This window comes from Callorhinchus milii, unplaced genomic scaffold, assembly GCF_018977255.1.
Source record: "Callorhinchus milii isolate IMCB2004 unplaced genomic scaffold, IMCB_Cmil_1.0 Scaffold23, whole genome shotgun sequence".
NCBI classification, from domain to species: domain Eukaryota; kingdom Metazoa; phylum Chordata; class Chondrichthyes; order Chimaeriformes; family Callorhinchidae; genus Callorhinchus; species Callorhinchus milii.
In genome coordinates, this window is record NW_024704764.1 from 4,266,614 (window position 1) to 4,293,712 (window position 27,099).

Below are 27,099 nucleotides of genomic sequence, written 5' to 3' on the forward strand. Positions count from 1 at the left end.
GCCAGTTGTAACCCTGATTCCTAACGGAGTCAAGGCTACAATGGCTTGTGGAATCCCATAGCTCAGTGGTTAGAGCACTCATCTCTCAAGCAAAAAGACCTGGGTTCGATTCCCAGGCAGCTTGGAACGTTAGGCAAGTTTTCTTACTCCACACTCCTTTGTTTACCCAACAGTAAGTAAGAACCTGGTTGTTAGTCGATTGGTGGATCGCTTTTCCAGGAGTAATAATCCCTTCAAAAAAAAGAAAAATGCAAAAACAAAATTGGTCACTCAATCCACGACTGTCCGTGGGACTCTGCTGAGCGCAATTGGCTGCCGCGTTTCACCCACAAAACATACAGCCAATTCCCTTTACAGGATATCCTGTGAAGTGCTTTGAGACATCTGGAAGACATTTTAAGGCGCTATATCAAATGCAAGGATTACTATTATTATTCTCACTGCCCTGGTTGAGCTAACTCAACACAGACAATAGCTGCAATCTTCCCAGAAACTGTACAGTTTGCTTTCACATGGAATAAAAATAACAAGAATATAACACAAAAATAATTTCCCAAGCAGAGCTGTGATGGAGTTGTGTTTTGTGTAATGTCGCTCACTGGAACAATCTCTGGCCCACAGTGATTTTATAACAAGAAGTTTCTGGTCCAGGTGCAGTGTGAGCTCAGTGTAGAACTTTGTTGTAATTATCAAATGTAGGAAGCCAAATGGCACAAAACTCTTTTGCTGGTGTGTACTCCAAGCTCCTCACCTGCTTCCTGCCCTCGTGCCGAGTGTGTTGAATCTTTGGGATCTCCTTTGTTTAGCCATCGACATGGAGGGCGAGCTTCTGATTTCAACTTGTGTCCTGCTGCCTCTTCTCATCCCTCAACATCGCTCTTCATTTCCATCAGCGTACCTTCTTCTCTGGTTTGGGTAGAATGGTACACGTTTTGTAAGTAAGCAGTGGGACACTGAATTTGCGTTACACTGTTGTTGTTTCGGTGGCTAATTTTACTGGTGATATAAACATGGTACACTTTCAGTTAGCTTGGATAATCTCTCAGTGGTTCCAGCGAGCAGATTAGAATACAGTTTCAAAGTACAACAACAACAAAGGTCATGGATGGCCTTAACTGTGAGGACGAGTATCTTGAACTCAATCCTTTGGGGGATGGGGAGGCAGTGGAGTCGGGCGAGGGTGGGAGTGATGGGGTCACGAAGCCTAGTGGGTGAGAGTACACAAGCTGCAGAGTATAAACAGATTTTTCATTCTCCATTCCACGAATTCTATGAATTAATTAATGCTTATGTGGTTCCAACTGTTTCTCTAATTCAGTCCCTTTGTTAAAATATTTTTTTCCAATTCTCTTTCCCTCGCTCCCATCGTCACCTGAAGTACTTACTGTTGCTGTGGCCCTCTCCCTGGAACCAGGATCTCACCCACTGAGACTCTGCAGTGAAGCCAAACTAGCCAATTGACCGTGAAGAGCCCAGCCTGAACTGCTAACAGGCACATTCTATCAGCAGGAGTCACTGGATAGCGATCAGAATTGGCTGATGTTTTCCTCTCCCTAACCCAAGGGAACTGAGGCCAATTGTAGCGCCTCAAATGCAGCCTATCTGAGATCAGCCAACTCAACGCAGCCCGAGAATTGCTGTCATTGAATCTTAAAGGAGCACCAACCTTTCTTATTCCAAACAGTTGCTGAATATTTTTGGGATGGGTTGCTGAACGCCTAACTTGGGGACAAATATCACATTGAAGAGCTTTGGGACGTCCTCCCGACATGAAAGGCGCTCTATAAATGTAATGTTGTTGTTGTTGTTGTGTTACCAAATCTTACGATGTACACAGTGTACAGCTGCTCAATCCCAATGGGCTCTCCGGGGCCACTTCACACTGCTCAGCTCTCTGCAATGTACAGAGTCTTGCAGTCTCTGAAAGTTGCCAAGAACATTCAGTCCTGGGAGAGTATAGACTAAATACACAGCCAACAGGATTGTGTGTTATTAGAGTTGATTTTAGTTGCTTTACTGTGGTGAGTGCAGTTTAGCGATCTTGGCAAGGTTGCTTTGTGTACTGGGGTATTTGGGTGAAACATCAATAAGAATGTTTTCCTTGGCAGGTGCTTTTTAGTTGTGCAAATCATAAACAGGGAACCTGCTCTCAAACCTCTTACATGAGTTTTACTTTGTGGTATTTTTTTCTCTCTCTTTCTCCTTTAGAGGATTTGTTTCACACCATCTTTACCTCCAGGGGTTGGCTGCGCTTGTCGTCTCCCAGCAGAGTGTGACTGAGATCAGTGCACTGTGCATGTGTCTCTCACTTTCACCCCACCTAGTGCCAGATATTAATACTAATAAATCTTTAGTGCAGGAACGGCTGCTCTGTCTGAAAGCATTGATGCTCATTCTCCCTGCCCTCTATACCAGCATCTCCCTTGTCAGCCCATGTGTGCATTATCGTTTGGGAAAAGAAGAGGCTAAAGGATGATATTGCATGTTGCAGCATAAAGATTTGCTCAGATACACAGAGGGTTAAAAAATACACCAAAAATCCTAGTCTCACGTCCATATCCTTCACACTATTTGGAAAAAGAAGGGAGTTTTTCTCTGTTCTCCCAACAATCCCACAGACAAAATTGGTCATTCACTTCATGACTATCTATGGAACTTTGCTTTCTGCAAATTGTCTGCCTTGGAACATTGTCCCAACATAAAAGGCACTATATAAATGCAGTTTGTTGTTATAATAATAATAGTTCTTGGTTTGATATAGCAGCTTATGCCTGAAATGTCTCAAAGCATTTCACAGGGTTTCTCTATAAAGTGTAGTGACTGTGTACAGTATTTGTATTTACCTATACAAGGAGAGTCACACATAGCTACACTGGTTTGATTGATTTCTTTAAAAATGTCATAGATTATTACAAATCTGGATTTATTTGTGACACGAAATGAAGAGTGACTTCAAGAAATGAAGAGTAGTGAGTGATTTGTCTTTCTCTAAGTATCCTGACTAACCAACAATCCAAAAGATGAAATTGGTCATTCAGTTTATTCCTGTCTGTGTGATATTGCTGCATACAATACTACTAATGATGGTCTATCAGATGGGGTGACAGCTTAGCATACCCCGAGTTCAGAACATGTTCACTTTGCTGTGCAAATTACTGGCACCTCCAGAGACAACAAACAGCACTGCCTGGTTTATCTGCTAAGTTTGCAGCCCGAGGCAGCCAGTACTGGGAGCTGTAATGGGCCATTAAAGTTGCAGCTCTTGGAAATCTTGAGGAGGTGGAACAAACAGATTATGAAGGTAGATATCAGATCCCACAACAAGTTGATAATCTTAACAATAAACATGAATTTGTTTATATCTGGGCTTTTCTTTCACTGAGCAGGTCCTGCTTGGTGAGAAGGATTGCCCTGATAAATGCGTGTTTAACTTTGTCTCATGTCTTTGGTAAACCCTTTGGCATTAAAAGTGTGTGAGCTTTTACCTGCCTTGTGGAGGGAGAGGAAAGGTGTGTATAGCCATTATTGTCAGAAGTGCTGTGTTTATCTTCGGGATTGCAGACCTTCCTCCAGGGAACAAATTGTTCTTGATTGCATTCTGTAAATATCTGCTGGCTTTTTTGTGTCAGAGGGCAGGAAGGGAGAGCGGAGTTGACTGATCCAGATAAGCATTTAACTGTTTGTTTATTGTTTAGGACTTATCTCTGGTTGAATTTGGATTGAGCTCCGAATCCTATTGTTTTGGGCCCATCTAGACCCACACAGCGCTTTTTGAGATAGTTCCTAATTAACAGTGTGCTGCAGATAAAAATTTGGTGGAATGCAAACCTCACAAAAGACTTAATTGTAGTGTAATTTCAGTGTCCTTTGTTAATTTAAAATCTTATTATTATTAATAGTAGTGATCCCTTATCACAATAACTAAACATCTCAATATAGGTGGAATGCAGATTTGCTGCTTTATAATAATAATAAATAATAATCCTTGCATTTGATATAGCGCCTTATCACGTCTTGCTCGGTAATGCTAGTTCAGTAGCACAGTCTATGTGCCAAACTGAAGACCTCTCTTGGTTTACTCCATCTCTATCCCTTGGCACTACTGGGGAGTGAAGATGATGGGCAGTGAAGGTGGTGGGCAGTGAAGGTGGTGGGCACTGATGGGGGGTGAAGGTGATGGGCAGTGAAGGTGGTGGGCAGTGATGGGCAGTGAAGGTGTGGGCACTGATAGGGAGTGAAGGTGATGGGCAGTGAAGGTGGTGGGCAGTTGCTAATGTACTGTTAGGTCCCAAACCTGCCTGAGGAGCCATCTACCAGCAGATGGTTTAAAACGAAGTCAGGAAAGGACAGGAAGAATGTTGGCAAAATGTAACAGATACCTGTTTGAGTTCAATATTTATGCTTAAACAACTATAAACCGGAGTCTGCTGGTTACAGGGTGACCAGAATAATGGCACCATTTTCCTGCCCCAATTTGATTTTGGTCATCCTGGTGTCTGATGTGCAGAAACCCATCACCATGTTTAAGAGAGCGCACTCTCTCTCTCTCCCCCTGGAGGGAAGAATCCCTACCCCAGTGACTGGTCTGCTAGGCTGGGCTGCGCTGTCATCAGGAATGCCCTGGAATACTGCGGACCCTCCTGGCTCAGGAACGGACGGACTACTGAGACCGCCACAGAGAGTTGGCTCCATTCTGACATTCTGTTGCCAAACATGTCACCTTGTAGAGCCAGTTCAACTCCAGGGAGACCCTGCTCACCTGCTCCCCCCAAGATAGTCCCTAATTATTCATTTGACACCATGGCTAAATTGCCATTGTATTATCCAGTTGCACAAAATTGACTGCTTTCTTATCCCGGTCATGTTAAATACATTTCACTGTTTTCCTAACAAAATGGTCAGCAGCTGACTTGGAGTAGATGTACAGGACATAAATTACTGGCCAGCGTTAGCAGTCAATGCTATATGCGCTCTGTGGAGAGGTATTCTCTCCCGTCACATTAGACAATTGCTGAGGGAATTCAGAGAAGGAAAGCACATGTGTCTTAAGTGGTTTCAGATGGAAGGTCCATTAAAATGCATTAAGATTTAACCTTTGTGAGTGCTGAAGGGCTCGCTGGAACAGAACTCTGCTGGCTATGATCTAAATAATCATTAGTATATTGGTGGAGCCCAGTACGGGGGTGCCTGTGTAATTAAAATGCAATGTGCCATAAAGGGAAACAATGAATATCATCATTGTAGATGTGAATAAAAGCAGTCATTTATTTCAGAATCACGGAGGTGCCACACAGATTGCAATGAACTGTAAATAACTCCTAGCTAAGGCACTCAGCTGGTCTCCCTATTCATAATTCAACAGTTTGATCACTTTATCTTGACCAAAAGTCTATTTTTCAAGGTTTTTTTCTTGTGAGTATTTTCAACAAATGCTCTGTACAGAGTAGCTGATAGAACAAAATCTGTCATCTTACATGTGAGAATCAACCGCAAAAGAAGCTGAGGATCTCCACCAAGTCAATCATCTCAGAAGATGAGCTAAAGCTAAAACTGCAGGTTGGTCAAGTAGAGTACGGTGGAGAAAGCAGATAATGGGATTAGAGGGCAGCCTTTCAATGGGGAAGTGAGCACCAGCACAGATAACAGAGACCAAATGCCTTCTGTGTGCCCTAGGTATATTCACTGGTAAATTTGTTCTGCTGTCCCTGCCAGTTCCACAACAACAACAACAAGATTCCATTTATAGAGCACCTTTCACGTTGGGAGGTCCAGACAAACAGTGTAGGTTGGTTATCGATATGCAGGTTCTTCCTAAACCATGGACTATGACAGCATTAGAGAATGTGGATGACTGGAATGGGTTCATCTGGAAGGAATGACTTTACAGTCAAATGTGAACAAAATACAAGCTTAAAACCGGTCACCCGGCTGATCCCAGAATCTTTTCAAACCCAATAACAAAGACACCATTAATCAACCCAATTAAAACAGAAGATTTTCTTACACAATGCATTTAGTATTTGTGTTGCTCAGTAATAACCTCAGTCTGTTTCAGGGTAAGGTTAGGGTAAGGTAGGTTAGGATAAGGTCTAGGGTATAGTGTGTTACACGGTATTCAGGGATGTAGCTCCCAGTTTACACATGGGGTTGAAGACAGCTATTGGTTATTTCAGAGGATTTCACTATTTGTGGTGTGTTGGGTGGATTGGGGCTTGGCTCCTCTTCAGGAGGATTTGTTTTTTAGATGTTGTTGTGGTTCGGACAGTTCAGGATATTTTCCACAACTGCCCGTGGTCTTTTAATGCTTACTTTACAAAAACCACACATGAAGAAGTCAGCTGACAGAATAAAAGGGTTATTATTATTATTTAAATAATGTTTATCAGTGTAAGTGTAGCAATATGTAACCATTGTATTGTGTTGTTTATACTAACAGCCGTGTCCGCATTATCTTGTATTACATTAGATCACATCCCTTTGGAGTCCATATTGTTCAGGGTGTTCTTGGTAACATGCGACAATGTGCGTTCAGTAATATAGCAGAGAAAGCATAACAAAGGCCAGAGTCATGTAACAATAGAGAATGGTGTTACAACCAAACTCTTCACAATCACAGGCAATGTCTGTGTGTGTGTTTCTTCCAAGAAGCCCATTGGTGTCGAGTTTAAAGATTGGAATCGATTTCATATTCTGGGAACAAAGTGAACGACCAATTATTGCGGGGAGAGACGGGATTACAACAACAACAACTTGTATAGTGCCTTCCGCAGGGTAGCGTCTCTGAGCGCTTCAAAAACATGGAATTTGAGGCAGGAGGAGAGTGGAGAAGGATGGGGATTCGGGTGTTGTGATGGGGCTTAAGAGGAATTAAGAGGAATGTGAACCATCACACCCAGACCCAGGAGGGATTTCAGGAATATAGACTCTCCTGAGAACTTAAGCTCCCGAGAGATCTGTAAAACTAATATAAATAACAATTTGCTGTAGCAATAATGTTATCTGACATCTAATGGGATTTTAGGCATTGTAAAATGCATGTTCTTTCTTTAGTGTGTGTGCAGGTTTTTTAGTCTATATATTACTAATATTAGCTGAAATTAATGTGTGTGCAGCTTTACATATATATAATATAACTACTATTAGTTGAAATTAATATGGTGTGTGTGGAGCTTTATATATAAAATATATATTGTATATTACTAATACTAGCTGAAATTAATATGGTGTGTATGGAGCTTTAACTTTACAATTTCTGTGAAATGAACCTTACAAGTATTTGCAGGAAGCTATTAGGTACAGATCTTAGTCAGGACCTTCTTGTTCATATGCTCGGAACGTACAAAGATTGAAATTTCTCAATCACTTGCTTTGATATCGCTGGTCATGAATAAAAATGCCTCCCTCCTAACTGGATTGGATAAAAACATGAAATGGAAGTGTTTAGAAGAAAAATGAGTGAACGTATTGGAAGGAAAAGAAATGATTCAATACTGATGCAAGTTTAATAAATTATTTGTGTCCTTTTTTATGGGTTGTTCAGGCTCTTTCAAAACCAGCTAACAAAACATCTCTGCACACTAACATTTTAACTTTCACAATTTGATGGAGCATTCAAAAAATCCTTACATTTACAGCGCCTTCCCCATCAGTCAGACTTTTCAAAGAGAGGGAGGGGGCAACGCAGTAAACCTCAACCCCATCCCTGTAGCTCAGTGATTAGAGCACTTGCCTCGCAAGCCAGAAACCTGGGTTCGATTCCTGAGCAGGACGAAATGTTGGACAAGTTGCTTTATTCCACACCCCTCTGTTTACCGAGCAGTAAGTAGGAACCCGTTGTTAGTCGATTGGCAGATCACTTTTCCGGGGGTAATAATTCCTTAAAAAAATAATAAATTGTTCACTCAATCCACGACTGTTTGTGGGACATTGCTGTGCACAATTGGCTGCCGCGTTTAGACCACAACTTGTGAAGCGCTTTGAGACGTCGCGAAGACGTGATAAGGCGCTGTATCAAATGCAGGGATTATTATTATTATCCCCCACTCTCATATACCGTAGGTGTTCCCCTCTCTCCCCTCTTTCAAATCCCGCCTGAAAACTTTCCTGTTCAACCGTGCTTATGGCCACCCCCTCCCTCCCCCCAGCTCGGACTCAGGCTCCGCCATTGTTAAGCGCTCTGAGATGCTATGCTGCATGGAAGGCACTATATAATTGCACGTTGTTGTTGCTGTGCATGTTGGGAAGCCATGAAGCACTGTGACCTGATACTTGTGTTTATACATTTGAATTAGTTAATGGAACGTGTTATTGTGTGAAGTGAAGCTAATATGCTTTAATTTAGTAACGTTAAACTGCCTGGAAATAAAATCACCAGATAATGTGAGCATTGGCGGGCACTTGCTGCTGATACACTGCATCTAATTCTACTGGTGCAAGAATCTGAACTAACTGGTGTGAATGGTTGTCACAAGCAGCAAGCTTTGCTCATCCTCCCTCTGCACTGCAGACCTGTCACACCTTGTCCTGGGTCGAGACTGAGGCCATCAGCGCAGACATTACCTATCAGCAGGGGATTTCCTGTTACAGCAGCAAATCTCCCTTTCTCAACCACCACTGGCCCAGCTCCCAACCCACTCCAGCAATGCTGATTTTTTCTCCCAAATCCACCTGGAAAGAAAGGAGCTCTGTGACCCGGCCTCTGCTCCACATCTTTAAATCTCCCTTTGTCCATCGCTATATTTGTCAAGCGCTTTGTGACGTTACTTAAAATGAAAGGCCCTGTGCGAGTTATTATTTATCACAAGAAATTTATGGTATGGAGCTGCTTTTGGAAGCGGCTTAGTGTATTCAGTGCGTCTCCCTGCAGTTGTTAGGTGGGGTCCATCCCGAACAGTAAAAGAACTGAAAGGACTTTTAACCACACACCCTCCCACTCACACACTCTCTCGCTCTCAGTAGTTTTACAGTATATTCTGTGAAGCTCTTTGAGACGTGGCCAAGATGTGATAAAGCACTATATCAAATACAAGGATTATTATTATTATCCCCCACTCTCATATAAATTCTGAGAGCCCAACGATATAAACAGATACACTGCTAGTTTTGCTCTCAAGTAACACCTCCATTGCTGTGAAAATATTTGCGGGAAATTCATTTTTTCAGGAATTCAGAATCTATTGTCCACATTTCCCCGCAATGAGAGAGAGAAAGTGAGTGAGGGAGAGAATGAGTGAGAGAGTGACGGAGTGAGAGAAGGAGGGAGGGAGAGAGAAAGTGAGGGAGAGAATGAGTGAGAGAGTGATGGGAGAGAGTGAGAGAGAAAGTGAGTGAGAGAATGAGTGAGCGAGAAAGTGAGTGAGGAAGAAAGTGAGTGAGTGAGAAAGAGAGAGTGAGTGAGAGATGGAGGAGGGCTTGACCATGTTTTGTCGCTCTCTGCAGTGGTAGGGAAGCTTGGTATGAAGCGGTGGCTGTGTTAAATCGCACTGTGAATCCTCTGTTTATGTTGTTGGGCTTTTGCATTTGACATTAGGAACGACATGGAGCCAGGTGTACGCGCTCAAGCACAACCCTTGTTTGCACGCTGTTGCAGGTCTTGTGCAATCACTGTGCAGTATAAACGGGACAGTTTCCTCCAGCACTAGGACCTGAGCCAACCTTGCAGCAGCTTTCTACAGCAGGTCTCTAACAACAAGGCAGCATCGGGCAGAGAAGCCAGATCTATTTCAAAAGCTGTCTAAACACACAGCAAACCAGTCCCATACCAGAGCTTGTGGCCGACTTCAAAGACTCATGGTGAACGCCACATTAATATCAGGCATTTCCTGGCTCACATAAATAAGGATAAAACCTACTTAACTCAGACATTGTCAGCCAGACTTTCTGACAATGTGTAATAATTCTAAATAATTAATTCAATGCTTCTTACATCAGAGCCACATTCACAGGGATGTTAGCAGTTTATCACCACACCATCCTCTCGAATACCAGCAGGTACTTTAATAGCTTTAGTGGGTGCAATCTGTCTCTAAAAGTTTACCTCATAAAATTACCTCTTATTCATTGCTTCTTAAAGCGTACTGAAGTTTATTGTACGTTTGTTCCTGCTCCGGGGCTTAGTAAAGGAGACTATAAAAGACATTTTACACAGTGCAACATTGAGATCGAAAGCTACGACTGTGTTCAACTGAAGGAAAACGAAAACTCTGAGCGATTGGGCAACAAAGAAAATCAGAAGATCCAGGGATCTGAAATCTAAACGGGAAGACTGAGATGAGGTTAATATTGCACAGCCATGAGAGGGGGTCACATCTCACCCACGAACCTCCTCTTCCCTCTGGGTTGTGGCTGAGCTGATCTGCCATCAGGAGAGGCTCAAGCGGGGCAGCTGGTGTGTGTGTGGGGTGTGTGTGTGTGTGTGGGGTGTGTGTGTGGGGTGTGTGTGTGGGGGGTGTGTGGGGTGTGTGTATGTGGGGTGTGTGGTGTGTGTGTATATGTGTGTGGGGTGTGGGGTGTGTGTGTATGTATGGGGTGTGTGTGTGTATATGTGTGGGGTGTGTGTGTGTATGTATGGGGTGTGTGTGTGTGGGGTGTGGGGTGTGTGTGTGTATGTATGGGGTGTGTGTGTGTATATGTGTGGGGTGTGTGTGTGTATATGTGTGGGGGGTGTGTGTGTATATGTGTGGGGTGTGTGTGTGTATATGTGTGGGGTGTGTGTGTGTATGTATGGGGTGTGTGTGTGTATATGTGTGGGGTGTGTGTGTGTATGTATGGGGTGTGTGTGTGTATATGTGTGGGGTGTGTGGTGTGTGTATGTGTGGAAGAGGGAGGTGTGGGAAACTCTCACCTTAGTGTGTATGGCTGCCTCCATCTAACTCACTCTGGAACCTTTCACCCCCCCACTACACACACCCCTCCCCAGACACCGGGAACACCCCCCCCACACACTACACCCCCCCACACACTACACCCCCCCCCACACACTACCACCCCCCACACACTACACCCCCCCACACACTACACCCCCCACACACACACTACACACACCCCTCCCCAGACACCGGGAACACCCCCCCCACACACTACACCCCCCCACACACTACACCCCCCCACACACTACACCCCCCCCACACACTACACCCCCCCACACACACTACACCCCCCCCACACACTACACCCCCCCCACACACTACACCCCCCCACACACACACTACACCCCCCACACACTACACCCCCCCACACACTACACCCCCCCACACACACACCCCTCCCCAGATACCGGAACCTCCTCCCCCCACACACTACACCCCCCCACACACTACACCCCCCACACACTACACCCCCACACACTACACCCCCACACACTACACCCCCCCACACACTACACCCCCCCCACACACTACACCCCCCCACACACACACCCCTCCCCAGATACGGGAACCTCCTCCCCCCACACACTACACCCCCCCACACACTACACCCCCCCACACACACACCCCTCCCCAGACACCGGGAACCTCCTCCCCCCACACACTACACCCCCCCACACACTACACCCCCCCACACACTACACCCCCCCACACACTACACCTCCCCACACACTACACCCCCCCACACACTACACCCCCCCCACACACACACACACTTCCCCCCACCCCAGACACCAGGAACCTTCCTCCCCCCCACACACACCACCACACATCTACACACACAGACACCGGCTCATTTGAAATCTTCCGGACAGCTGGGGGTTTGCTCAGACAAGGGGGTCCTCCAGTTTATTTTGGGAATAACGTGGTGATGTTATTCCGATATAACATGGAAATAACATAATGCTGTTCCCTGTTGCAGTTTAGCTCCTGTTCCCACTTTGTCACACGCGATCAAACAAAGCCTCCACATCGCAAACCAGTACAAATCGCAATGTGGGGTTAAGATGTTCCTAAACCATAAAACTATCTGATCTCTGAGCAGCCACAGCTGCATTCCCACTTTGTAAGACATTGGGAAGGTCCCATTCTCCTCTATATTTTACTATATTGAACACAGTAAGTTGGTAATCTGATTTAAATAAAACCTTTGCTATTCCTCCTTTCAATAAAGCCATAATGGGTTTCTTTAAGTACCCAGCATTGCATGTTGTAAACTCTATTGCTGCTTTTAACCAGCCTACAGGAAATTGAAGGCCGGTGCATTATTTTCCTCTTTAAGACTGGTGTCATATTAAACATAGCAGTACTCATCGTTCCTTTATTGTGAGTTTCTGCATCCTGAGAAAGGTATCACAGCTGGAAACCGTTTCACTACTTCAGGGTGATAAATCATCACCTGGAGTGTAACAACTTGATGTTCTCATGTGCATTTGCTGCATGCAATTTGAATTATAAGTTGTTAATAAGTGAATCCAGACAGGTCAGAAAATACTTTATAGGGAAGCAGAGAGATGGAGAACAGCGTCAGACATGGGTTTAATAGTCCTGCGTTTGGGATTTTAATAAAGCCAGACTAAGATACTGAGCTCTGAATGTCAGATACTTAAGAGACTTTGGGACACAGGCACTTGAGTTCCATGCCTGAAGTTTCTGATAATCGTTCAGGATGCTGTGCTGTAAGGAGTGACGAGTGAGTGACTGTCACCAACTGGCTGACTTTGGTGAAGTGCACCTTACGCTGCTCGCTGGCTACATGTGTTGGTCCTCCTGACGTGAAAGGTGCTACACAATTGTCATCAGTTGTTGTTGTTGTATGCCCCAAAACTCTGGAAAACTCTCCCTCAATCCCTTCGCCTTGCCCCCTCTCCCACCTTTTTCAAGTCCCGCCTGAAAACCTCCTCTTCGACCATGCTTACGGCCACCCACCTGGGTTCGGAGTCAGGCTTCCGCCACTGTTAAGCGCTCTGAGACGCTACCCTACCCTGCGGAGGGTGCTATATAAGTGCAAGTTGTGTTGTTGGGTGTACTGTAGGAAGCTGCCCCCGCTGAGCTCAGTCATGACAAGGTGAGAGTTACTCAGTGTGACCTGCTGCAGGTCCTCGCTGTCTCCTTGCTCCGTGACTCCTGTTTAAAGAATAACTATCATTTCCTCACAGAGCAGAGTTCTGCTAAAAACTATTCTCAATTATAGGCAGGACACAATTTATTCCAAGTGGAAAAAGTCCTCTTGTGCTTGAAAATGTCTAACTTTTAATTCAATATTTTCATTAATTCTCTCGGCGTTGAGGCTCTTTTTCTGTCATTGCCCTGAGACCCTGGGTTCCTAGGACTGAAAGGGCACAGAGCAGCCTCCTCAGATAGTCACTAATGCCACTCTGTGCCTCTGGGAGGTTGAGATGTAACCAGAGCTGACTAGCTGTTTGAAGTTCTCCACAGTGTCTCCATACAGGCAGCTTCCCCACTATCTGTCACAGCTCCAGCAGTCCTTTATCTTCATGTGCTAAAATGTAAATGAACCGTGAGAGCAAGTTGTAAGCAATGGACCTGAATAACTTGAGCTTGCGTTCTGTTCTCTCTACATCTTTGTGACATTTTGCCATTTTAATTGCTGTCTTTTTGTGTAAAGCCTCGACATGTAACATTTGACTTGGAGGATTGCTGACTTGTTTTTAATAATAATTATCCTTGCATTCGATACAGCACCTTATCACATCGTCGAGACATCTTAAAATGCTTCACACAATGTACTGTAACGTGAATTGACTGTAATATTTTGTGGGTGAAACACGGCAGCTAATTGCACACAACAATGTCCCACAAACAGTTGTGAATTGAGTGACCAAATTATTACTTATTTTGATTAATTTTATGGCAGGGATTATTACCCCTGGAAAAGTGATTGATTAACAAGCGGGTTCCTACTTACAGTGCTCACAATAGCCTTTTTATGATCATTGCCATCAGACCGATTTCTTACATTAAAATGTACTTGCCAAAAAAATGCTACATTTTCCCTCCCAGAGGTTGTCTTTTTTACACGTTTTTACACTTCTAAATGCATTACTTGTACTTGTTGCAATACAAGACTAAATTATGTGTGCAGAACATTAATGACATGGTAATGAGATTTCACGTTATTAACTAGCACAGTTAAGTTTTGAATATACGATAAAGTTCACCCTCTTCAAATTAGCATTCCAATCATTTAGTGAATTGAATGTGATTATTTCATTGCTAACAGTGTTAGATACTTTTCTTGTTGGTGTGGATAGACAAAGTTTATTTCTGATTTTTTTGGGGATCAGTCTGACATGTGAAAACTCCTCACCCTGCGTAAGAGTATTCCGTCCAAACAGTTTTCAATGCATCCCACCTACACATGGAAATTCCAGAGATAGATGGCTGGATTGGAATGCAAACTCTTTCCCTGGAGGGATGCATCCTGCTGACCTAATTCTAGAAAGTATTATAATAATAATAATCCTTGCATTTGATATAGCACCTTATCATGTCATTGAGACATCTCAAAGCACTTCACAGAATTTACTGTAAAGTGAATTGACTGTATATTTTATGAGCGAAATATATTAGGTGCAGGTTGGCAAGATCCAATGCTTGGGGACCCCAGAGTGCGTTGGGGTAACTGCTGGTGTCTAACCAGCTAAAAACGCATAGCTTGCCACTGTTTGTCAAGATTTCTCACTGCTTATCCAACTAGGATCACCCTACCTGTTAGGGCTCTGGTTTGCAGTGTTGACAGGAGCTGAGTGGGATGATTTCCTGCCCCAGTGACTGGTTCTGCTGATGAGCCAGGCTGGCAATGTTGTGGTAAGAAGTGCCCTGGAGTTTATTTCTGATGATCAGTTTGCATTTGCAAAGAGTTCTTGGAGCTGATACTGTCTCAGCTGACTCTCCAATCAGAGCTGGGGATGTGCTGCATTGTAGGAGGTGCCGTCCTTCAGATAAGACCTTAAACCTCACTCCCCGTCTGGCTGTCCAAGTGGAAGTTAAAGAACCTGCAGCGCTATTCGCAAAGAGAAAGGAGTTTCTCCCGGTGTCTGGATCAACAATTTTCCAAATAAAAATTGGTCGTTCACTTCATGGCTGTTTGTGGAACGTCGCTGTGTGCAAATTGGCTGCTGTGATCGCCCACAAAACACACAGTCACTCCACTTTGCACTATATCACTTTGGGACGTTCTCCTGACATGAAAGGCACCAGATCAAATGCAATTGTTTGGATTATTAAAATGCTTTTACTCCACTGCTAGATCAAAAAGATCGAAAAGCAGTTACTATCTCTCAGCAGCAATGAAATGTTAAATCCTCATAAGAATTATTGTTTTGTTAGAAACTCTGGCTTCTGAGATGAATGGCACTGGGTGTCTCCCTCTCCCACAAGAACATTGCCTGTTGCTCAGCGTTATACCACTTGCTGATGATATTGTGGAGTCCTGTAGCTCAGTGGTTAGAGCGCTCGCCTCACAAGCGAGAGGACCTGGGTTCGATTCCCAGTCAGGGCAAAACGTTGGGCAAGTTTCCTTACTCCACATACCTCTGTTTACCCAGCAGTAGTAGGAACCCGGTTGTTAGTTGAATGGCAGATCACTTTTCCAAGGGTCCACGATTGATTGTGGGACCTGCTGTGCGCAATTGGCTGCCTTGTTTCGCCCACGAAATAGGACTGAACCATGCAGATCAAGACATTCCAGGCTCCATCCCTGATCTGTGCCCAGATAGCTACTGGGCTCAGTCCCCCTGGACCAGGGAGGGCAGGTAGGAGGGAGCTAAAATTCCTGTCTCCGACTTCTGTGGAATAATCATTGCTAGAAAGAGGAAGAGTTTGTATTTTCATATTATTATATCAACCATCTCAAAGAGCTTCAGAGTCATTCCTGTCAAGTACACTGAACAGTGGTTTCCCAAATGAATTATTTGGGGCCGGACACCTTCTCCAAGCCATTACTGGTCTTGACAGCACTACCCTCTCAAAATAAACACAAGCTGTGGTGAAGACAATGCTGTTTGTTACTTCAAATACTTTTATTTGTAAATCGCTGGCAGAGAGAGAAAGCTTTGTTTCAAGTGCAGGAAATCAGATTGCAGCACAGACTAGAGCTGGGACTGAGGCAAGGGATGAGGGAGGGTTTAAGTTAGAGAGAAACCGTGGTTAACCTAATAGCTTTCAATCTGACTTTCAATGTTAAATGGAACAATTGAACCTCCGAAGCTTTATTACAGGCCCAGAGCAACCGAGAATCACATGTTCTCTCACATGTTGGTCGAATGTCAGTCATCTCCAGTCTCACATGTCCTTTTCCTTATCTACAGGAATCGAGGCTGTGGCCAGGGTCCCAGTAACAAAGCTTGCAAGACTCCCACATTTGTCTTAAGTGGCTAGGATGTAGGGTTTTTCGGTTTCGAGCACACACCTTTCATTTGTTATTGAGAAATGATAGGAATGATGTGAAATGTACAGACCTCCAACATCAAAGCCCACAAGGATGTGGAACACTGTGCTGCCCAGCCAGTCCTCAAACAGTGATGGGGTTCCTGAGCTACAGTCAGCCCCACCACACTAACCTGTCAGCTGGTTCATTCCCAGTTAATGTGACTTTACTGCTAATTGACCGACTGTTGAAGAATGGTTAGTGGAGCTTTTGTTAATGGTTTCAGATTTCTGTGTTACTGATAAAAATGTTTGCTCTGGAGCCTTAATCCCTCCAGTGCCATTAGAAATGGGTGTAATTTGTATTTGTAACATTCAGACGACATTTATAGCTGAAAGGCCTTCAATGAGCCAGGGCTGCTTTACATAAAAAACAGCAGGGTTTTTGTAAGTGTATAAAAGGTATCATTATCAAATATGTTTCTCAAATGGAAAGTAATTATCAAGCACTGTAACTGCATATTTGAGACTCCCTGCGGCCAAATTTTAATAGTCTGGATAATGTACACCAGTTTATTTAAAAAAACATTCCCCTTAGGAGTTTTTCCGCAAACTAAAATGTTTTAACGTATAAGTTGCTGCCGTTTGTTTTTTCAAACAAAGGAATGTGTTCCTTCCCTCCCCCCACACCACCCACACACACCAAACTGATCGAGTTCAGCAAATAATGATTTATTCCTCATTTGTACATATGTTAAGCATGTAACTGAAGAGAATTTAAAATAAATTCTACTGTACATTTGGTGTAATCACAGCAAGTGATTGGGGAGGACAAGTTTGCGGGGCTACAGGGAGAGAGCGGGGATTGGGATTGAATTGGACGCTGTTTTCAAAGAGCCAGCACAGACATGATGGGCTGAATGGCCTCCTTCTGTGCTGTATAACTCTATGATTCTATGATAAATCTGGACTAGATTCCAGTATAAACCCAGAATTAGTATATAATAATCCTTACATTTGATACAGCGATTTTCATCTCAGATGACATCTCAAAGCGTTTACATAGATATATAGACATAGAAACAGGAGTAGATTCAGCCCCTCGAGCCTGTTCTGCCATTTAATAAAATCGTGGCTGATCTGTAACTCAACTCCAGTTACCTGCCTTTGCCCTGTAGCCCTTAATACCCTGACCTAACAAATATTTATTCATCTCTTTCTTGAAAATGTAAATGGATCCAGTCATAATCCACAGCCTTTTGAGGGAGAGAGTTCCAGATTTCCACTAACCTTTGGGTGAAAAACTGCCTCCTAATTTCACTCCTAAAATGGCTAAGCTCTAACTTTAAGATTATGCTCGTTGTTCTGAATTCCCTACCAAAGGAAATAGTTTCTCTGAACTATCCTATTGAATCCCTTCATTATTTTAAAACCTCATTTTGTTTTAAGTGCCATCACTGATTTTGTAGGCAAACTGGCCTCCTGTCATCTTGTCATTACCCAAACATTGTTAATAATAATAATATATTCTTGTATTTGATACAAAGCCTTATCACGTCTTCGAGACATCCCAAAGCGCTTCACACAATGTACTGTAAAGTGAATTGGGTGTATTTTGTGGGGAAACCCAGCAGCCAATTGTGCACAGGGTAACTAACAGCTTGGCAACACGGCGGTTCTGTAAAAAAACAACTTTCCAACCTTCTTGCTTATACTCGTGCCTCCTGTAACTTGCAGCTCGCAGTTTTGCTCCCGCCTCCTGAGAATAGCCTGGTATCTGTGTGAAGGCCAGCAGGACACGATGCTTCACTGACACAAGTCTCTTTCTAGCTAGTGGAGGTCATATGGTTCACAAAAACAAATACCGAAGTAGGAAATGCCAGCTGAGTTATCAACAGTTTCATTCTGTTCATTCAGATCCAATCATATTATTTGTGCACACCTTTGATGTTTAATTCAGAGTAGATGCAGATTAAAGAGCATTACACAACAGTAATAGTCAAGTTGTAATTTAGAATAAGTATGAATTAGATTTGGGCAAATGCTTGTGAGTTTGCTTGATAAGGAAAACAAGACTGGCGACTGCTGAAGGTACTTCTTGATTAACTGTTACTTTAGTGCTGTGCACATGGTCTGTGTTTCCCACTCCCACTGTATTTCTATCCCTCCTGTGGTGATATTTCTCTATTACCTGTTGAATTAGGAATTTGTTCATTTCATTAACTTGGTGTCTGAAGGCTTCTTAAAGGGTAAATCCACTGCCTGATGTGATACTGGGTTACAGACCAGGTCCTGCTTTAACTGCAGGTCTGCGCAGAGTTAGCTGACCCTGTGTGTTCCTGAAGCGAACCAGGGATATATAACTTTGGTTTCCTCTTCTGGTCGCTCGCTAGCGGCCCTTGCTGGAAAGTGCATGTTCATGAGTTACCTGGTCTCGTCTCTGACGCTGCCCTCTCTCCAGAGTTTTAACAGCCAGCCAGCACGTTTGTGGAGTCCTGTAGCTCAGTGGTTAGAGCACTCACTTTGCAAGCGAGAGACCTGAGTTCAATTCCAGGCAGAGGGCGAAACCTTGAGCAAGTTTCCTTACTCCACACAGAGCCTAATAACAATCCCTCCAAAACCAAAAACAATAATAAATTGGTCATTTTCAATCTACGACTGTTTGTGGGACATTGCTGTGCGCAATTGGCTGCCGCGTTCGCCCACAAATATACAGTCAATTCACTTTACAGTGTGTTCTGTGAAGCGCTTTGGGACGTCATCCTGACTTGAAAAGCGCTATATCAAATGCAAGGATTATTATTATTATTATTATTATAGCACTTTCTGGTCAGCTCTCTGGTAAGGGAGCTGAGGGAAGGTGAAGCCTAGAAGGTACCATGGAACAGAATCCAGCATCAGTCATCAGCATACAACAAGATTCCATTTATAGAGCGCCTTTCACGTCGGGAAGACGTCGCAAGGCGCTGGCATAAGCAGGAGACGGGGGGCAATGGGGATGTGACTACTTGTTTCATTAGAATCTTTATCCCAAACTAATGAAAACATTACATTAAAGTAAATATGGAGAATCCCCAGCCTGGGCTCATGGTCAGGAAGACATCAAGTGCTTGACTGCTATTTGGGCGGTTGCTTCAGGGGCACCAAGTCAATGGTGATGGAATAGCATCGGGCACAAAGCTGGAAGCCAGTTGACTGCTTTCTGGATGAGAGATAATGTGTAGCCTGGGGAATGCAAAGAGAAGGGAATAGGATCCTTTCTGCTGATACGGTGTCCAGTGATACAGCATCTAGTAAGACAGTGGTACAGTGTCCAGTGAGACAGTGATACAGCGCCCAGTGAGACAGTGATATAGTGTCCAGTGAGTCAGCATCCAGTGAGACAGTGATACAGCATCCAGTGATACAGTGTCCAGTGAGACAGTGATACAGCGTCCAGTGAGACAGTGATACAGTGTCCAGTGATACAGTGTCCAGTGAGACAGTGATACAGTGTCCAGTGAGACAGTGATACAGTGTCCAGTGAGACAGTGATAGTGTCCAGTGAGACAGTGATACAGCGTCCAGTGAGACAGTGATACAGTGTCCAGTGAGACAGTGATACAGCATCCAGTGAGACAATGATACAGTGTCCAGTGAGACAGTGATACAGTGTCCAGTGAGACAGTGAGACAGTGATACAGTGTCCAGTGAGACAGTGATACAGTGTCCAGTGAGACAGTGATACAGCGTCCAGTGAGACAGTGATAGTGTCCAGTGAGACAGTGATACAGCGTCCAGTGAGACAGTGATACAGTGTCCAGTGAGACAGTGATACAGCATCCAGTGAGACAATGATACAGCGTCCAGTGAGACAGTGATACAGCGTCCAGTGAGACAGTGATACAGCGTCCAGTGAGACAGTGATACAGCGTCCAGTGAGACAGTGATACAGCGCCCAGTGAGACAATGATACAGTGTCCAGTGATACAGCGTCCAGTGAGACGGTGATACAGTGTCCAGTTAGATGGTGATACGGTGTCCAGTGAGACAGTGATACAGTGTCCAGTGAGAGTGCTCATGTTGTTCACACTTCAGCCTTTTGGGGACCAGGTTCCAGGTGGGATTTATTTCATTGATTTACCTGATTTGAACTTGCTTCCTTTTTTGTCTAAATGGGATTCATCAAGATCTCAAATACTAGAAGAAGAGTTTATTTTAATCTCTCGCTGTGAGCAAACTTTCAATGTTATGTCAGCACCAGAGTAAATGATTCTCCACAGTTATTACCGCTCTGCTGATTTACTTTCCATCCAGTGACCATTTCCACGGTTAATAATTTATGTCCGACCCACTCAATTTTGTTGGAGTCAACAACCGGGATTCCTTTGCTCTGTCTTATCAGGTAACGTTTGAAAATGATGAAAGCTCACACCTGCACAATATTCTATGAATTTTCCACACTCTTAAATTAGTTTAATTATTCATTCCAATACATTTAATGATGGTAAGGCAAGGCCATTATGCACCATGTGTAAACTTGTGTGCACAAGGCAAATTACAGTTACTTGTCATTTACAACCAATAAAAAGGATTTACTAATTATATAATTAACCAATCTGTGTTATCATTGATTAATAATTATATAATTAGGGAAATCATCTCATCTCCATACGCGTAGTTGACACATAGTTTACACGTGGCCCATTACACACTGAAGAAAAGTGTTTGAACTAAGAAAATTAAGTCTGAATTGACAATTCTATGCAGTCTTAAATTGCAGAACGATGTGGCTAAGACCAGGTGGAATCTGGGGTGTTTGGTTCTAGTGGTTGGTGGATTGCCGTTGCTCTGTGCAGTGGGACGAGGTTTAAACCATTTCTGTTGATTTGTTATTACTATCGCTGTGTTGTGGGTTACTACTCTTATCTGGATGACCTCTGGAAGACAGTGAACAGATTAGCGAGACCTTTATACAAACCTGATGCAAATCTTCTACATTGCAGCCCAGGTTAGCTGCAGATGGAAAGATTGTGAGAATTTCTGCGCAAAAATAATAAAGACTAAAGAAGCAGAATGATGAGATCATTTCTAGTTAAAAGCCTAAGAACCACAAATCCTTACCTCAAGTGTGGTTAATGGTTTTAATCCACTTTGTTTAAAAGTTTGAATGAGACGGGATAGTTTCAGCCATGGTGTAAAACAGGGCTTTGAGCCGCCAGGTCTGCTTTCTGGTCAGACGGGCAATGTTAATAAGCTTGGGAGCAGCTATTGTCCTCTGGTTTAGATTCTGTAAATTCTTGCTAATGATTTGTTGGTGGCCGAGAGGACATGTGTCTGACTTGTACCTGTAACACAAACATTTGTTTTATTGAGGGAAGTAAAGGACAAAGGCTCCAGAATGTAAATTCTGCAAATAAAAAGCTCAAACTACATTGACAAAGAGATCACTGGGGTTTATTGAAGATGACTGTCATCCTGTGTTGCTTTGCCTACATTTATACTTAAAAGGTGTTGGTTTTGTGTACTTTTTGATTCTAATCCTGGCTGTGTGTTTGCATAAGGAGGACCGGCTTCACAGAGCCTCTGCGGTGCTAGTCTGACCGCACGAAAAGGCTAATCTGGATGCCCACCTGGCAGACCATTCACATTGTACTGCCAACGGGCAAGTGGTTAGATCGTTCTGACTCCATATTGGCCCAAGTTGAGGTATGGTTAAATGGAGACCAGATGCCAGCTCCATTCTGACCTACATTGGAAACGTTAATGAGGTATTAAACTGCTTTGGTCAAGTTCTGTCAGACTCTGTCAGATAATGGCCATTTGGAGCGAATTATCGGCGCACGGAAAGAGTAGGAGAACAACTTCTGGAGACCTGGGGGAGGGGGGAGGAGGCTGATGGTTTTTGGCAATGTCTGTGCAGAAATTTGAAGCTAAATCCTGGTTGTTTCATTTATAGTTGTGTTTTTATATTGCAAGTCTTCATTGCTAGACACATTTTAAAAATGTCGGTGTTGAACATATTTGTATTTCTCTGGAAATAGTTCCGCTCAGACATGTAAACTAACAATTCACTTAACTAATGTAAAAGTTAAGACAGGTTTAAAACTGCATTCAAGGAAATGGCGTTACTAAAAGTTTTTATGAGTAATTAAAAAAATAACATTACGAGGAGCCCACAACAAAGTGCTTAATGAACTGATCAGTTTCTGTTAGTGCAGGAAGCTGAGCTCCAATTGAAATTAACTACTGCATGAAAGGAAAGCTGAAAGAGCTCGCAGCTGAGAGAGTTTGATTCAATATTGATAGACACTAGATATAGTGCAGACAAATACATCTATACAGTACACGGTGGCAGTGAGTTAGTCACGAGACTCTAATTTACTGACGACGAGAGTTTCTGATGATGTAACAAGAGTATCAGAGCAGAGTCTGTCTGTCTGTCAGAGCCACATGATTCAAATGTTGTTCTGAGCTTACCATCAGACATGTCCGTTAGGTTAAATCATTTATTACACGTATTTTTAAAGTTTCTTCCTTGACATCCAAGCAACTCGGAATGTGATAGTGTTTTTTTCTCACCTTAGCGTGAAGGTCACATCCTCTGGTGAGTGGGGTACATGAGCAGGAATTAAATTGTTTACACCGTCCCATTAGATTACTTCTCATTCTTCTTTAGGGTGTTTAATATTGAGGCCCAGACAATCCAAACCTGTCACTTAAACCTATTAAAGGTCCCCCCGATGTTCTATCAGCTTGTCTGGCAGAAATCAAGGCCTGGATGAGTGTAAACTTCCTGCAGCTGGATATGGACAAGACGGAAGCCATACTCCTTGGCTCCCATCAACGTCTTCACTCTTGCGGATCTAAACTCCTCAACCTCCCTGGGCTCCCCCTCAGACTCACTGATCCCCAGCTGTCCTTCCTCCCTCACATCCGGTCCCTGATCAGGACTGCTTTCTTCCACCTCCGCCACATTGCCCGCCTCCGATCGTACCTTACCCCAAACACAGCCAAAACCCTCGTACGTTGCACCTCCCGACCTCTCCAACCTCCTCACTCCCCAATCCACCACCCAGCGCCTCCACTCAACTGGCCCCGGCCTCCTGCTCGGCCCTCGCATCCTCTGCATCCTTCCAGCCACTACACCCTGAAACTCTGGAACACTCTCCCTCAACCCCTCCGCCTTGACCCCTCTTTCCCCTTTTTTAAGTCCCACCTGAAATCTTCCCTGTTCTACCATGATTACGGCCAACTCCCCCCTACCCCCGGCTCAGAATCAGGCTCCGCCACTGTTAAGTGCTCTGAGACGCTGCCCTGTGTGGAGGGCGCTATAAAAGTGCAAGTTGTTGATGAGATGGAACAGGTTCTGGGTCTTTATTCACATGGAGTAGATGATTGACATCATTAATCCTCTGAAGTGAGGTGGCTGGAGCTGCCCTATTACCTGTTCCCACTGCAGCTACAATGGGTATTATCTGATGCCCAGCTACAATGGGTATTATCTGATGCCCAGCTACAGTGGGTATTGTATTGTCTGATGCCCAGCTACAATGGGTATTATCTGATGCCCAGCTACAATGGGTATTATCTGATGCCCAGCTACAGTGGGTATTGTATTGTCTGATGCCCAGCTACAGTGGATATTGTCTGATGCTCAGTTACAATGGGTATTGTATTGTCTGATGCCCAGCTACAGTGGGTATTGTCTGATGCCCAACTACAGTGGGTATTGTATTGTCTGATGCCCAACTACAGTGGGTATTGTATTGTCTGATGCCCAACTACAGTGGGTATTGTATTGTCTGATGCCCAACTACAGTGGGTATTGTCTGATGCCCAGTTACAGTGGGTTCATACTCATGAACAGTGCACTGAGAACAGTTAGTTGAGCAAATATCATCACGGTTCCCAGAAATTTAGTGCATTTCATCAACAGCGCTGAAGATTATGGAGTCCTGTAGCTCAGTGGTTAGAGCACTCACCTCACAAGCGAGAAACCTGGGTTCGATTCCCGGGCAGCATGAAATGTTGGGCAAGCTTTGTTACTCCACACACCTTTGTTTACCAGCAGTCAGCTGGGAACATGGTTTTTAGTCGTTTGGCGGATTGTTTTTCCAGGGGTAATAATTTCTTAAAAAAATATATTTAATTGGCCGCGACTGTTTGTGAGACACTGCTGTGCGCAATTGGCTGCCATATTTTGTCCACAAAATGTATAGTCAATTCACTTTACAGTATATTCTGTGAAGCGCTTTGAGACGTCTGGAACCTGGTTGTTAGTCGATTGGTGGAAGATAATAATAATAATCCTTACATTTGATATAACGCCTTGTCCCGTCGTTGAGACGTCTCAAAGCGCTTCCAGAATATACTGTAAAGTGAATTGACTGTATATTTTGTGAGCGAAACGCAGCAGCCAATTGCGCACAGCAGTGTCCCACAAACAGTCGTGGATTGAGTGAACAATTTTTTTTGATATAGTAACCTTTTGTCCAGGTCTCTCGCTTGTGAGCTGAGTGCTCTAACCACTGAGCTACAGAACTCCACGATCTCCCCCATAATCCCCTCCCCATCTCCACCACATCCCAAGTCTCTGGCTCTCAATGCGTAGGCTCACACATGAGGATGGCTATTTAATAATAATAATCATCCTTGCATTTGATATAACGCTTTTCACGTCGGGAGGACGTCCCAAAGCGCTTCACAGAACACACTGTAAAGTGAATTGACTGTATATTTGTGGGCGAACGCGGCAGCCAATTGCGCACAGCAATGTCCCACAAACAGTCGTAGATTGAAAATGACCAATTTATTATTGTTTTTGGTTTTGGAGGGACTATTATTAGGCTCTGTGTGGAGTAAGGAAACTTGCCCAAGGTTTCGCCCTCTGACTGGAATTGAACTCAGGTCTCTCGCTTGCAAAGCGAGTGCTCTAACCACTGAGCTACAGGACTCCAAACTGAGCTACAGGGCTCCAACTTGGCTGAGATATTGGAGGACAGCCAGCACTGTACGTCCACAGCCCGGCGAGACACAGTACCTTCATAACAAAGGGTTAGGAGGAAACTGGACAGGGAATAAGGAGCAGCAATACATTTTACTAATCAATTAAAAATTGAAGGTGCCTTTCGAAGGTTTTAAGCTTTTAACACCAATTATTAGTAAGTGACCCATTACAGGTGGGAATTCAACACATTATGATAAACCATGTGCAAATTCTTGTGAAATGGAGAATGAAAGCAGGCGGTGAGAATGCGCACACTGATGTTTATTGGCAATTTCTATCAAACTACTTTGAAGGCTTTGGTACAGGATTATGATTGCATGTAAAAGATACATTTTCTATCAGTCCAGAGGATTTGTGGAATCGAATGCTTTAGCTGTGAAGCTGGGAACAAAATCAAACATGTCAGGAGTTTGGATGTGGAAACGTTTCAACCCTTCCTGTAAATGGTTTGGATTATATAGTTACTGCAGGAATAGTCCAGTCAAATGGGAGGCACAAGCAGAGTTGGCTAATCTTGAATATAATTTAACCAAGAATTGATTAATTCACTCATTATTTATTTACCTCACAGCTCAACCACACTCAAACAGCCTGAGGGTCTGTATAAATCTGCCTGTACAATACAGCACATCTTCTTCAGCTTGGGCTTGTCTTGGGCAGGAGATCACATTTTCTCACATTTGGATGGATTAGGGCAATCATGATGTTTCATTTTCTTTTCCAAACGTCAGTGGACCAAACCCATGAACTGTTCCAGGGGGTGTGGGCTGTGTTATTGCACTTCAATGAGACACAACAGCAGACAACTAGGAATTTAGAAAAACATTCCAATTGCTTTACAAATTAAAATTGCAATCCTATAATTGCAAATAATAAAGAGATGATTAGCCCATTAAGTGTTTGCTGTATTTTGAGGAAGAATTGATTGTGGCAGGGAGGTATGCTAACTAAGTCACTTTGACCACTACTGTAATCCTTCTAATAATATTCATTTTGATACAGCGCTTTATCACGCAATCATAAACACCTCAAAGCGCTTCTCAGGATAATACAGCAGCAAATTATTATACAACATTGTCCCACAAACAGCCAGGGAGTGAGTGACCAATTTTATTTAGGGGATTGTTGGCCAGGACACCGGGAGAGAGAAACTCCCATCTCTTGTTGAATAGCACCATGGGATCTTTAACATCCACCTGAACAGGCAGACAGGACTTCGGTTTAACTTCTCATCTGAAGGACGGCACCTCATGTTCTCTTTTACATTCAAATACAGATAACCTCCAACAATACAGCCCACCACCAGTAACGCGTGGGAGTGTCAGCTTAGACTGTATCAGATCCAAGTCCCAACGTAGGGCTTGAACCCACAACCTTTAGACTCTGAGGCAAGAGAGCTGCTGACTGAGTCCGTCTGATGATAATAATAATAATAATAATAATCCTTGCATTTGATAGCGCTTTTCACGACTTCTAGATGTCTCAAAGCGCTTCACAGAATAGACTCTAAAATGAATCGACTGTACATTTGTGGGCAAAACACGGCAGCCAATTGCGCACAGCAATGTCCCACAAATAGTCGTGGATAGAAGTAACCAATTTATTATTTTTTTCTTGAGGGATTATTATTAGGTGTGTGGAATAAGGAAACTTGCCCAAGGTTTCGCCCTTTTTTTGCCAATTTTTTTGTTGCAACTTTGCTCTTGGGCAAATCAAAATAGACAATATGCCTATTACGCCTTTATTTGGGAATTATAGGCAAGCCACTGTCATTTATGTTTATTTTCTCACCTC

The 27,099-nt window shown here is 43.6% G+C and overlaps 1 protein-coding gene and 1 non-coding gene across 12 annotated transcripts in view; both read left to right on the forward strand.

Annotated features, from left to right (window-relative positions):
* Nucleotides 1-27,099, forward strand: part of raraa (retinoic acid receptor, alpha a) — a 377,347-nt gene that overhangs the window by 254,493 nt on the left and 95,755 nt on the right. The gene's annotated exons all lie outside the window — the stretch shown is intronic.
* trnav-cac lies at nt 15,378-15,451 on the forward strand. The gene has a single exon. It is a non-coding gene; the product is annotated as a tRNA-Val (tRNA).